Genomic DNA, 11,084 nt, shown 5'->3' with positions numbered 1-11,084 from the left:
TTCACATCTTTTTGATCATTTAAAACATGTTAATAAAGCAAGACTTTAATTAATCATTTCAAAACTTCTTCCACATTTAGACATGTTTCCTTGTCCATTTAAATAAAAGACAAATGGATCTTTCAGAAGGAAAAATGTGACACAAACAAATGTTTAGTGTCATAAGTGTGCAAATCCTTCAACCAATTGGTGAAAAACCTTTTGTTAGAATATCAGACGTCTTTGGTGAGACTGTTAGCACACCATGGCCATATTTCCATGTTCTGCCCTGCTAATGTTTCTATAGCTCTCATCATAAATGCATTATTCTTCTGCAGCTATTGCACATTTACTGTCAGATTTACTTCTGAACTGTGGGCTAACTAAATGTCTTCTCATGGAGTCATTCTGCTGTAGGTGTATTCATGAACTCTCCATGAGGCTGAAATATTAAATTCCTCCTCAGCTTTCCAGCAGCCGCCTGAAGGGCTGGGGCTCTGATTTATAAAACTCTGTGTATAATACTAAAAGTGTACGTACAGCAAGAAAATGGTGAATGCCAAAAAAAAAATCAGATTTATAAAACTCTGCGTATAATCTATACTAAAAGTGTACGTACGGCAAGAAAATGGTGCATGGCAAAAAAAATCTGATTTATAAAACAATGCACACAACAGCACGCTGTTTCTTTATAGATCACAGTAGCACCTAAACGTTTGCATACCCGGTACCGCCTGAGGTTCTGCCCTTTACACACTCAGATTTAACCATAAATACAGGTGCTGGTCATATAATTTGAATATCATGAAAAAGTAGATTTTTTTCCCCCCAGTAATTCCATTCAAAAAGTGAAACTTGTATATTAATTTGTCACAGTCAGACTGATATATTTCAAGTGTTTATTTTTGAAGATTATAACTGACAACTAATGAAAACCCCAAATTCAGTGTCTAAGAAAATTAGAATATTATGAAAAGGTCCAATATTAACCCCGCCTCTCGCCCTTTGACAGCTGGAGATAGGCACCAGCACCCCTCATGACCCCACAAGGGATAGACGTGTTAAAAGATGGATGGATGGTCTAATATTGAAGACACCTGGTGTCACAAGGCTTTTAAATGGTCTCCCAGGCTAGTTTGGTTCTGTAGGCGACACAATCATGGGGAAGACTGCTGACTTAATTGTTGTCCAGAAGATGACCATTGACACCTCGCACCAGGAGGGTACGACACAAAGGTCATTGCTAAAGGCTGGCTGTTCACAGCGCTCTGTGTCCAATATGAAGGTAATTTTGAATCAAAACTATTTGTGCATTATAAGTTGCACATCAAAAACCTCTAACATTCTCAGTTTTGCGCCAAATGGTCCAGAACTTATGTTGCAAAACTATTTGTGCATTGTAACTTTGGTGTTTTGTAATTGTATAATTTTTTTTCTACAATTCTGTCACAATTACAAAAAAAAAAAAAAAATACACCGCTTCAAATTCTTGAGTACAAGTACACAAATTGTGTTCTGTGAGTTGCACATCAAAAATGTCTTCCATTCAGTTTTGCTCCAGTTGATCTAAAACAAATGGTGCAAAACAAATTCAAACACATGTATTAAAATCTTCACAATTTTTTTTAACAATTTTTTTCCCTTAACACAAATACAAATCAATGAATACAACTGCACGAATCTGCTGCTGTGAGTCACAAATTCAACTTTACAAGTTACACCTTCATTTTCACTTTTGCTCCAAATGTCACACCGTAAAAATGATCCGTTACTTTTGAGTAGTACCCTTGTTCGTACAGAAGAAGGTGCTGCCTGCTCGGTCAGGCTGTACCAACCGGAAATACAAATATGGCATACTGCCATGTTGCCTTCCAAGGACCCAGCCCACGTACACCTTCGAAGGATGCAGCCATTGATATTTATTGCTGGTGAAGATTCTCAGTCATCCAGGTCATGATCATTCCAAAAAAAGTTAAAAAACAAAACAACTGGACTTTTTTTCTCAAGTTTGAATGCGTTTCGCTTTCCATCCAGAAAGCTTTCTCAATTCAAATGTCTGGAGTAGTGTGGAGTTTCAAGCTTTATTTTATTGCCCAAAAAGGGCTTGTCGTGGTTTAGATAACATACAAATTAAACTGAAACTGGTCCAGTACTTAGCAATGGGAGTCGTTAGGGTCATCGTTGGCCTGGTTTACAGGTGAGATGTTGTGATCATCTCCTGAAAGGAATCAAACCTATCGCTGTGTTGTAAGTTTATATATATATATATATATATATATATATATATATATATATATATATATATATATATATATATATATATATATATAGATATATATAGATATAGATATATATATAGATATAGATATACATATCTTATAGGTTTAATAAGACCAGTACTTGGCACTTATAGCTGGTTGCAGTTTAATTTATCGAACCCTAGGTGGCACCAAATCCAAAGGTATCTTTGCTTACCGTGAAGAACCCACAGGATATTTCCTGGAGTTGATGCATATTAATTTGGTTCCCTGTTAGGCCAATAACTAAATTAATCTTTAGATATTTACATTTGTGTCTCTACCGCTGTGACAACTAGTGTGACCAAATGATACCACTCAGTTCAGAATCAGAAATACTTTAATTATCCCAGAGGAAAATTACAGTTGATGCTCTGATCACCACTAACCATAAATAATGTTTGTCCATTTTCAAAGGGGAAACCTTAGTAGGACACGTAGCATCTGTTTCTAAATAAAGTCAGTAAAAGCCAGCACGAGGACTGAAAGGGGCCTAAATGAATGCATGTGAGCAGCATGTGGCAGAGTGAAATAAAGCTGAGTCATACAGACAAGTTTCCTAAGAGCAAACCATCCAGTCCAGATAAACATCTCCTCCAGTCACCCTTACTCCAGAAGGAACCACGCTCCACTTGGTTCACAGCAGCATCTGCAGTGACTGTGATCCGACGCTGAACTGACTCACGGGGCAAATCTATTACTCACGCCCGACATTTGTGGCGTTGCACAATGATTACAAAAGAGGCCCCAGAGTTTAGAGACACCGTGGCCCTCTGTCAAGCAAGACTGGGGTTTTTCTCTTTTCAGAATGTTCCGTCCATTTCGGAAACAGTCTGTAAGAACGGAGGAGGACGGGCCGCAGAACAGCGTTGCATCAATGAGCACCTGTGCCACACAGAGCAAACGTCTTTTGACATCCCTCGTTTCTTCAGACTGTCATGGCGTGAGTCAGACTTCCCTCGCAGTGGACTTTCTGAAGCTCTCCCAGAAGTTTTCTTTGAACTTTAGCCGCTTGTTTGACCTGTGAGTGAACTGTGCTGTGACTGTAGAGGATCCACCTGTCAGGTCCTGTTTCAGCTCATTCCTGGTTCATTAACCTGTTAAACACATGGACATCTGCCAGTGTTCATCTGCTGGAGATGGCCATCCATCCATCCATCCATCATCCATGCCGTCCATCCATCGTCGTCCGTCCGTTCCGTGCCGTCCGTCACGTCCGTCCAGTCCATGCCATCCATCCATCCATCCATCCATCCATTCAGTCATTCATTCATCCATCCATCCATCCATCCATCCATCATCCATCCAGCCAGCCACCATCCATCCACCACCCTTCCTTCCTCCAGCCAGCATCCACCCGTCCTCCTCTTCCATCCAAAAACCACCCAACGCCCAAAAACCACCCCCCCACCCACACGTCCTTCCGTCCGTTCTTCCTCTTCCTTCCTCCTTCTCCTCCGGCCGCCGGCCGCCGCCGCCGGCCGGCCTCCCAGCAGCCACCACCCACCCACCCACCCACCCACACACCACCACCCAGCATCCACACACACCCTCCACCCACCGGGCGGCCGGCCCGGCTTCCGGTCCGGCCGGCCGGGCCGGTCCTCCTTCCTTCCTTCGCCGTCCGGCCGGCCCTCCGGCCGCCTCCGCCATCCAAAACATCCACCCACCGGCCACCCCCGGCCTTCCTTCCCCGCCCACCCTTCCGCCTTCCCACCCACCACCCACCACCCTACAGCCATCCACCCATCCACCCACCCACCCACCCCGCCCACCGGCCGGCTTCCGGCCGGTCCGGCCGGCCGTCCGCCCTGCCTCCGGCCTTCCGGCCTTCCGGCCAGCTAGCCAGCCACCCATCCACCCACCCAGCCACCCCCGGCCGGCCGCCTTCCGGCCCAAAAACCACCCAACCCACCCCTTCCGGCAGGCGGTCCGCCAGCCATCCAGCCAACCCACCACCGGGCCCCGTCCTTCCGGCAGGCCTGGCCGGCCGGCCTGGCCCCGGCATCCATCCAAAAAAAACCAACGACCTTCCTTCATCCAAAGAAACCCACTCTTCCTTCCTTCCTTCCTTCCGGCCTTCCTTCCGGCGGCCGGCCGGCTAAGGCCTTCCTTCCCTTCCATCTATCTCCATCCACCCAGCCACCCACCCCACCCCACCCACCCCCTGGGTGTCACTTCCGTCCTCTTCCTTCCTTCCTTCCTTCCTTCCTTCCATTCCTATCCATCATCAGCTTCCATCCACCCATCCACCCCACCACACCCACCCTTCCTTCCTTCCTTCCTTCCTTCCTTCCTTCCTTCCTTCCATTCATCCACCCACCCACCCACACCCTTCCTTCCTTCCATCCACCCACCCTTCTTTCCTTCCATCCATCATCCACTCACCCATCCATCCATCCATCCATCCATCCATCCATCCATCCATCCATCCATCTTGGCAGATGCCAAGTGATTCATGGGAAAGAGGAAGGCTGCAGCATGCACAGGTTACCGGTCCATCCTAGGGCAGTATAGTTATACAAAAACAAACAACCAAGTTGTCGGTTGAAATCCCTGCTAGATCCTTTCTGTGTTGAGTTTGCATGTTCCCCTTGTGCACGCGTGATTAAACACTAAGATGTGATCCCTACCCACAGCCATGTGTGTTGGGTTAACAGGAGACTTGTGTTCTGTGTATCCAGGGGATACTTCTCCACCGTTATGCAGCTGATGTTCAGATTTACCTGTTTTTAAAACCAGGTAACGGTCACATACAAAACTCCCTCCTGAAGGGTAATTCTGCTATAAAACTGTGGGTAGACCAAAATTTCCTGTTTTTTAAATGAACAAAAGGTCGATTCTATTTTGTTCGGTGAGAATGTCCCCGCTGACGTCAGTGATCTGAACTTTTAAATTTAGTGACGCTATTAAAAAAGAACTGCTGGTGATTCTTGAGAAGGAGTTTAAATGCAGTTAAGCTGATTCAAGGTTTCACCACTTTTGTCTTTCAGCTGAAGTTAGGCCTTTTTTAAACCGCGATGATCTTGAGAAGGCTATACACGCTTTTATTAGCTCAAGAATTGATTACTGTAACACTCTTTATGAGGGTGTCTTCACACTGTTCTCCAAAACGTAGAACAGTGTGAAATCTCTCATAGATGTTTCTATGTTTTTTTTTTACTCTTCTATTTTCCAATCGTGTTTGCAATTAATTAACAGTAAAATGAAAGGAAAAATATAACAGGCTTCAATTGGTCCAAAATGCTCCTGCACGTCTTTTAACTGACGTGTTCAGGAGCGAGCACGTCACCTTCCCTCCACTGGCAGCCTGTCGGTTTTAGAATCACTTTTAAACTTTTTATTTTTTGTTTTTAAAGCTTTTAGTGGTCTGGCCTCACCCTTAATTTCTGATTTATTGGGTTTCTGCATTTGTGGTATAGATCCATGAGGTCCTCCTTTTCTGTAATGTTCAGAGAACTAAATATGAACATCAGTGGCGGCTCCCACACTGGAATTCAATCAATGTCCTGGGTCTCTTTAAATCCTAAAATAATTATTCAGGAAGGCTTTATATGCTCAGTAGCATTGTGGCATTTCATTCCAAATTTTAAACTTTTAGTCGTCTTTTATGTTGCCCTGTGATGGGTTTACCCGTCTCTCTTCTAACGCCTACCGGTGAAATGGTAAGCAGGTACAGAAAATGGATGGATGGTCACAATTTTATTGTGAAGCACTTTGGCCTTCTGGTGGGCTGTATAAATAAACTAATAAATGAGAATGAATGTCCTGTATTGAAACAAAAAAGCTCACAAACAAAAATCAGTGCTGCTCGTGCAGCAGGATAACCTGCTACAGCAGGCGGGCTATAAAAGGTCAATGAAAACTGACAAAAAGCAGGATTCAGTGCGACAATGTTGTGTTTGAACGCATTTTAAAATGTAAATCCTCTTATTTGATGCAGGGTGAAAACTGGGCGATTCCATAACATTTAGAAACTCCTGTTGTCCATTTTGATGTCGTTACCTTCTGGAGTTTAAGATATTTTTTGTTGTAAATTCAGAATATGACGTTCTGAAGCTTACAGTGTCTTGCAAAAGAATTCCTGCACTTTTATTTTTACATTCTCTCGTGTTAAAACTACAAAGTGGGCAATACTTTTGAATTAGGCCCCCTTTACTCTGATACCCTTAAATAAAGTCCAGTGCAACCAAATGGCTTCAGAAGTTACTGGATTAGTAAATTTGTGTGCTGTTTAACCTCAGTGTTGACCCAGGTGTTCTGTTCTCAGAGATACGTTAGAGAACATTAGCAAAGAAGCAGTCCTACGCTGCAGCAATACAAGCAATCTTTTCCAACACCTTAAGTCAGTTCACCTACAGAGTTATGCTAAAGCAGAAGCAAAACAAAGGGATGTCTGGTTCTGCTTGAGGTTTTCCCTCCTGTTAAAAGGGAGTTTTCCTCTCCACTGTCGCTTCATGCATGCTCAGTATGAGGGATTGCTGCAAAGCCATCAACAATGCAGACGACTGTCCCTGTGGCTCTACGCTCTTTCAGGAGGAGTGAATGCTGCTTGTCAAGACTTGATGCAATCTGCTGGGTTTCCTTAGACAGGAAACTTTTGACCAATCTGCCTGGATGATTTGATTGAATTTGACTTAAAGTAAAATGCTTTGAGATGACATGTTCCATTAAATAAAATAAAAATGTATTAATACGGCGCCTATTCACAACACGTCATCTCAATACACTTTACAAAAGTCAAATTCAATAAAATCCAATTTACTAAGAGCGCCAATTCATAACACACGTTGTGAATTGGCGCTACACAAATACTATTTAATTAAATTGAAAGTCTGAGACTGTTTCCCCCAAATCTTCCAAACAGAGGAGTTTGGTGGACAGTTTTATTTTCTAATTTAAGTTTGTGCAGTTTCGTGTACATTTTTAACAGGTTGCTCTTTGTTTCCACAAATATTGTTGCAAAAAATCTAATTTGAGCCCTACGATGCACATTTCAGGTTAGCTTCTGTCTTTTTTTTTACTTGGAATACATTTCACTCTGGGCTTTCTTACAATTGCAGAACACTTTTGATTTTGTTTATTTACTTTAACTGTGATGCTGAATATTTATTGCAATCAACATAGTTTGATTATAGAAATGATACAATTGACATTTGAGTCAATATGTTCAAATACAGTTTACATGTAATCTTTATTACACATAGTTTGTTTAGATGCAGTACATTAACATTGATTTTCAAAATTTGTGGTAGGTATTAAATAGTATATTAAGACAACAAAATATTAGTTGAATAGTTATTGGTAATGGTACTGACATCAATTTATTTTGCCCAAAAAGTATTCATATCGTATTGAATCCAAAAAATGTGGTACCGCCCATCCCTACTGTTTAATGAAGATCCATTATTACATCCCAGAAACGGCAGAGCTGTCCAATTGCAAAAAGCAATCCACACCAATCAGCCAATAAGAATTTAGCAATTCTCATAAATCTAGTCCCTCAGGCATTACAATTCTGAATCAAAATGCATTCTTTTCCTTTGATCAACTTCTTGTTTTTGTCTCTTGTAGAACACAGAAGAATAAGTCAGTGTGCTGATACAGGTGACACGTTCTGTAAATGCACTTGAGTGAACCAGTAGACGAGGAACCCTGCAGCGTTTATTGTAAAGCAGTTTCAGAAAAAGCAGCACCGTCAGGTTTCCCATTACGTGACAGCTTGGAATGCATTCTCTCTTTGCTGTGTGAAATGTCACACAATTACCTCTGGAAATTCAAACTAATGGTGACATTTAGATACGATTCCTTGCATAGCTTCATCCAGTTGAACACAGTGTTCAAGAAAAGACTCAACTTTTTTTGTTCTTAATGTCGGCCATGAAATCAGGCAGACCTTTTCCTGTCTTGAGTCACTTAAGATTATCAAAATCATTTCTATTGTGTTAGTACCAGAACAATGATAGAAAGCTTTTTTGTTAAATTCTCCAAACCCAGATGTTGAGATTCACTGTGGTTGCTGTCCCTTTAAATAAAAACCTGTGAAAGCCCTGATCCTGATGGCATTGCTTTTTAAGCATCTGATTAACTTGAGGCACACAGGCGAATCATTTTATCTCAACATCTCAAAGTCTTAATGAGTGACATTATTCAAAGAAAATGCAATAAACAACATGGTAAGCACATCATTCAGGAATTAGAGGGGGCCTGCATCCCAGAGATGAACATGTTTTGATGCAAAATGTGTGGATAAACTCTGGAACAAAAGCCCAAAGACTCTATGAAGCTGGTAAGAGAGACATTTTAAATAGTGAAACTAATTGTCATTGGACAAGGACTGATAGGCCCCTGAGAGAGGAAATAGCCTCCAAAGGCAACATGTGGAAATATTAATTAAATAAATAAATAAATAAATAAATAAGAGATCTACAAGACATCAGCCAGGAAGTAAATTCTCTGGCGCTAAAGGGTCTTCCAAAAGAACAATGACCCTATGCACACCGCCAAATCCGTTACATCGTGGCTTAAGGACACCAAAGTCAGTGTTTTGGAATGGCTTTAGCACAAAGTCCTGATTTCTGAAACCTAGTGGGCATGGCAAAAAAAATAAAAATAAAATAAAAGCTGAGTTTTCACAAGGTTCCCCAACAAACCAGACTTAGAAAGGTTCTGTCAGGAGGAATGGGCCAAAATTCTAGCAAACTACTGTGAGAAGCTTGTGGAAGGATACCTAATGTATGGAGATGTCTGAATTTAAAGGAGGTAATAATCCCTAATAAAATCAATTCTCCCTCATTATTCTGGCATTAAGCACATAAAAAGCATGTTTGGGATTCTTAGCTGGCAAAAAAACAGAAAACTTTAGTCTGACTGTCACTCAGTAGAAAAAAGTCAAACCGTGCTTTTGTAGATTGAACATCTGGCTGTGTTTGCGCTCAGATCAATCAGCGTTCTTATGAACTGCTCCTTTTTTTTTGTTATTCTGTTGTGTAAAAGGACCGCTCCAACAGCTGAGGCTAAGCCTCTGCAGGGTAATAAGCCAGTTACACAAGCGTTGGCCCAGTTAGCCGGTGACCTGTCTCCCTTAAGTGTAACTAGACGGCGTGTGGCTTAGCTTGTCCAACAGACAGAGGAAGAGAGCCAGGATGTGGGACGCAGCAGGATGGAAGTGGGTCACAGTCGCCCTGCCCTCTTCGCTGCTCCAGCTCTGCAGAGAGGAAGAGAGGGGAGCGACGACGTCAGCAAGATTCGGATATCTCAGTGTGTGAGAGTGTGCTTAATCAATGTCAGCTTCTCGTAAAAAAGCAACACATGGTGTGTGCGTTCATCCTGTGGCTCCGCATAAGGAGACACAGCGACGGCGTTTAGCGCCCCGCCACTTCACCCCCCTGCTATTTTCTGCCACATCCTATGAACAAAGAATTGCTGGAAGTAAAAGTACAACTGTCACTGGTGGCAGCGTCTGCCTCCCGGTTCTCCGTGTGCCTCTGACCGCAACGGCCCGTTGCCAAATTTGGTAACATTGTTCTCAGTGAATGGCAGAAAAACATCAATGACTACATCCAGCTGTCGGCAACCTTTACCTCCAGGTCTGCGGGCCCAAAATGTGCTGCTTTTACTTCCTGTGTGCAGCAATTCTGGGCCGGGGACAAACTGAGAAGTAGAACTATTCTTCTTATGCATACAGTGCCTTGTTAAGTAATTATACCCCTTTGACCTTTCGTCCTCATTTAGCCCCGTTACACCACCAAACTTAAATATATTTTATTGGGACTATACGAGAGACAAAAAAGTAGCATATAATTGTAAAGTGGAAAGGATTCATGGTGCTAAGAATGTTTTTTACTGATCAAACCTATGGGGTATTTACTCTGACACCCCTTAGTACTATGCAGCGTACCCTGGATCTGTTTAGGGGATTTCATGATTCGACAGGCCTGGGTGTGGAACTGTTAGCGTGATTACCCACTTAATTCTTGATTTATCAAGGAGATGGCAGATTACCGTCTAGCTTTTCTCAAATTTAAACCATCCCTTGAAAGCTGCATTTTGTTTCTAATCATCTGATTTTTTTTTTTTATTATTTGTTGGATGATCTTAAACATTTTTAATTATGGCAGGACATCTTTTATTGAGGGAAAATACCTTTCCATGGCACTGTATATATGTATGTATTGTGAGGCCAGAGAACAAAAAAGGTAAAAGATGAAATAACAATTTAGCAATGCAAGTTGGACAACAGTGATGGTTGTCTATCTCTATATTTATGTGAAAATATTGAACAAGAAAAATAAACTGATTTGAAATGGTTTAAATCGGTTTAAACACATAGGTAATAAAGGGTTTTTATGCGTTCTAAATAAAAGAAAGAAGCGAAGGTATGAATTGTCTCCATGCCGAACTGAGCAGCGTTTTGGCCCATAAAATACAAAACATCTTGTAATTTTATTTATTTTTGCATGTGCAACATTTCTCCGCGTACTCACTGCTGCAGGGTGTACTTTCAGCATTCCTCGTCTCCAGAGGACCAGTTCTAATGGGAACTCTGTTGATGACTGCGACTCTGTCACATTCCTGCTTGTGTGCTTCGGTTCGTGCCGCCCTGCCTTCTGAACTCGTACATTTTGCCTGTCATAATTACACATTTCGTGCTTTTTCTGCGAGTCGCGCTGAGCGCCGGCGTTGTGAGGGAATCTTCGTTTGCCGCTTGTCGTGATGAAACGTAGCGCAGCAAAAGGTGCAAGGTAACGCTATGTTTCGTTGCAACATAACAGGACTTTCTTGCATTTCATGTCTTTTGACGCAACA

The sequence above is a fragment of the Fundulus heteroclitus genome, chromosome 1, assembly GCF_011125445.2.
Source record: "Fundulus heteroclitus isolate FHET01 chromosome 1, MU-UCD_Fhet_4.1, whole genome shotgun sequence".
Classification (NCBI taxonomy): domain Eukaryota; kingdom Metazoa; phylum Chordata; class Actinopteri; order Cyprinodontiformes; family Fundulidae; genus Fundulus; species Fundulus heteroclitus.
This window is presented reverse-complemented; position numbering follows the sequence as displayed.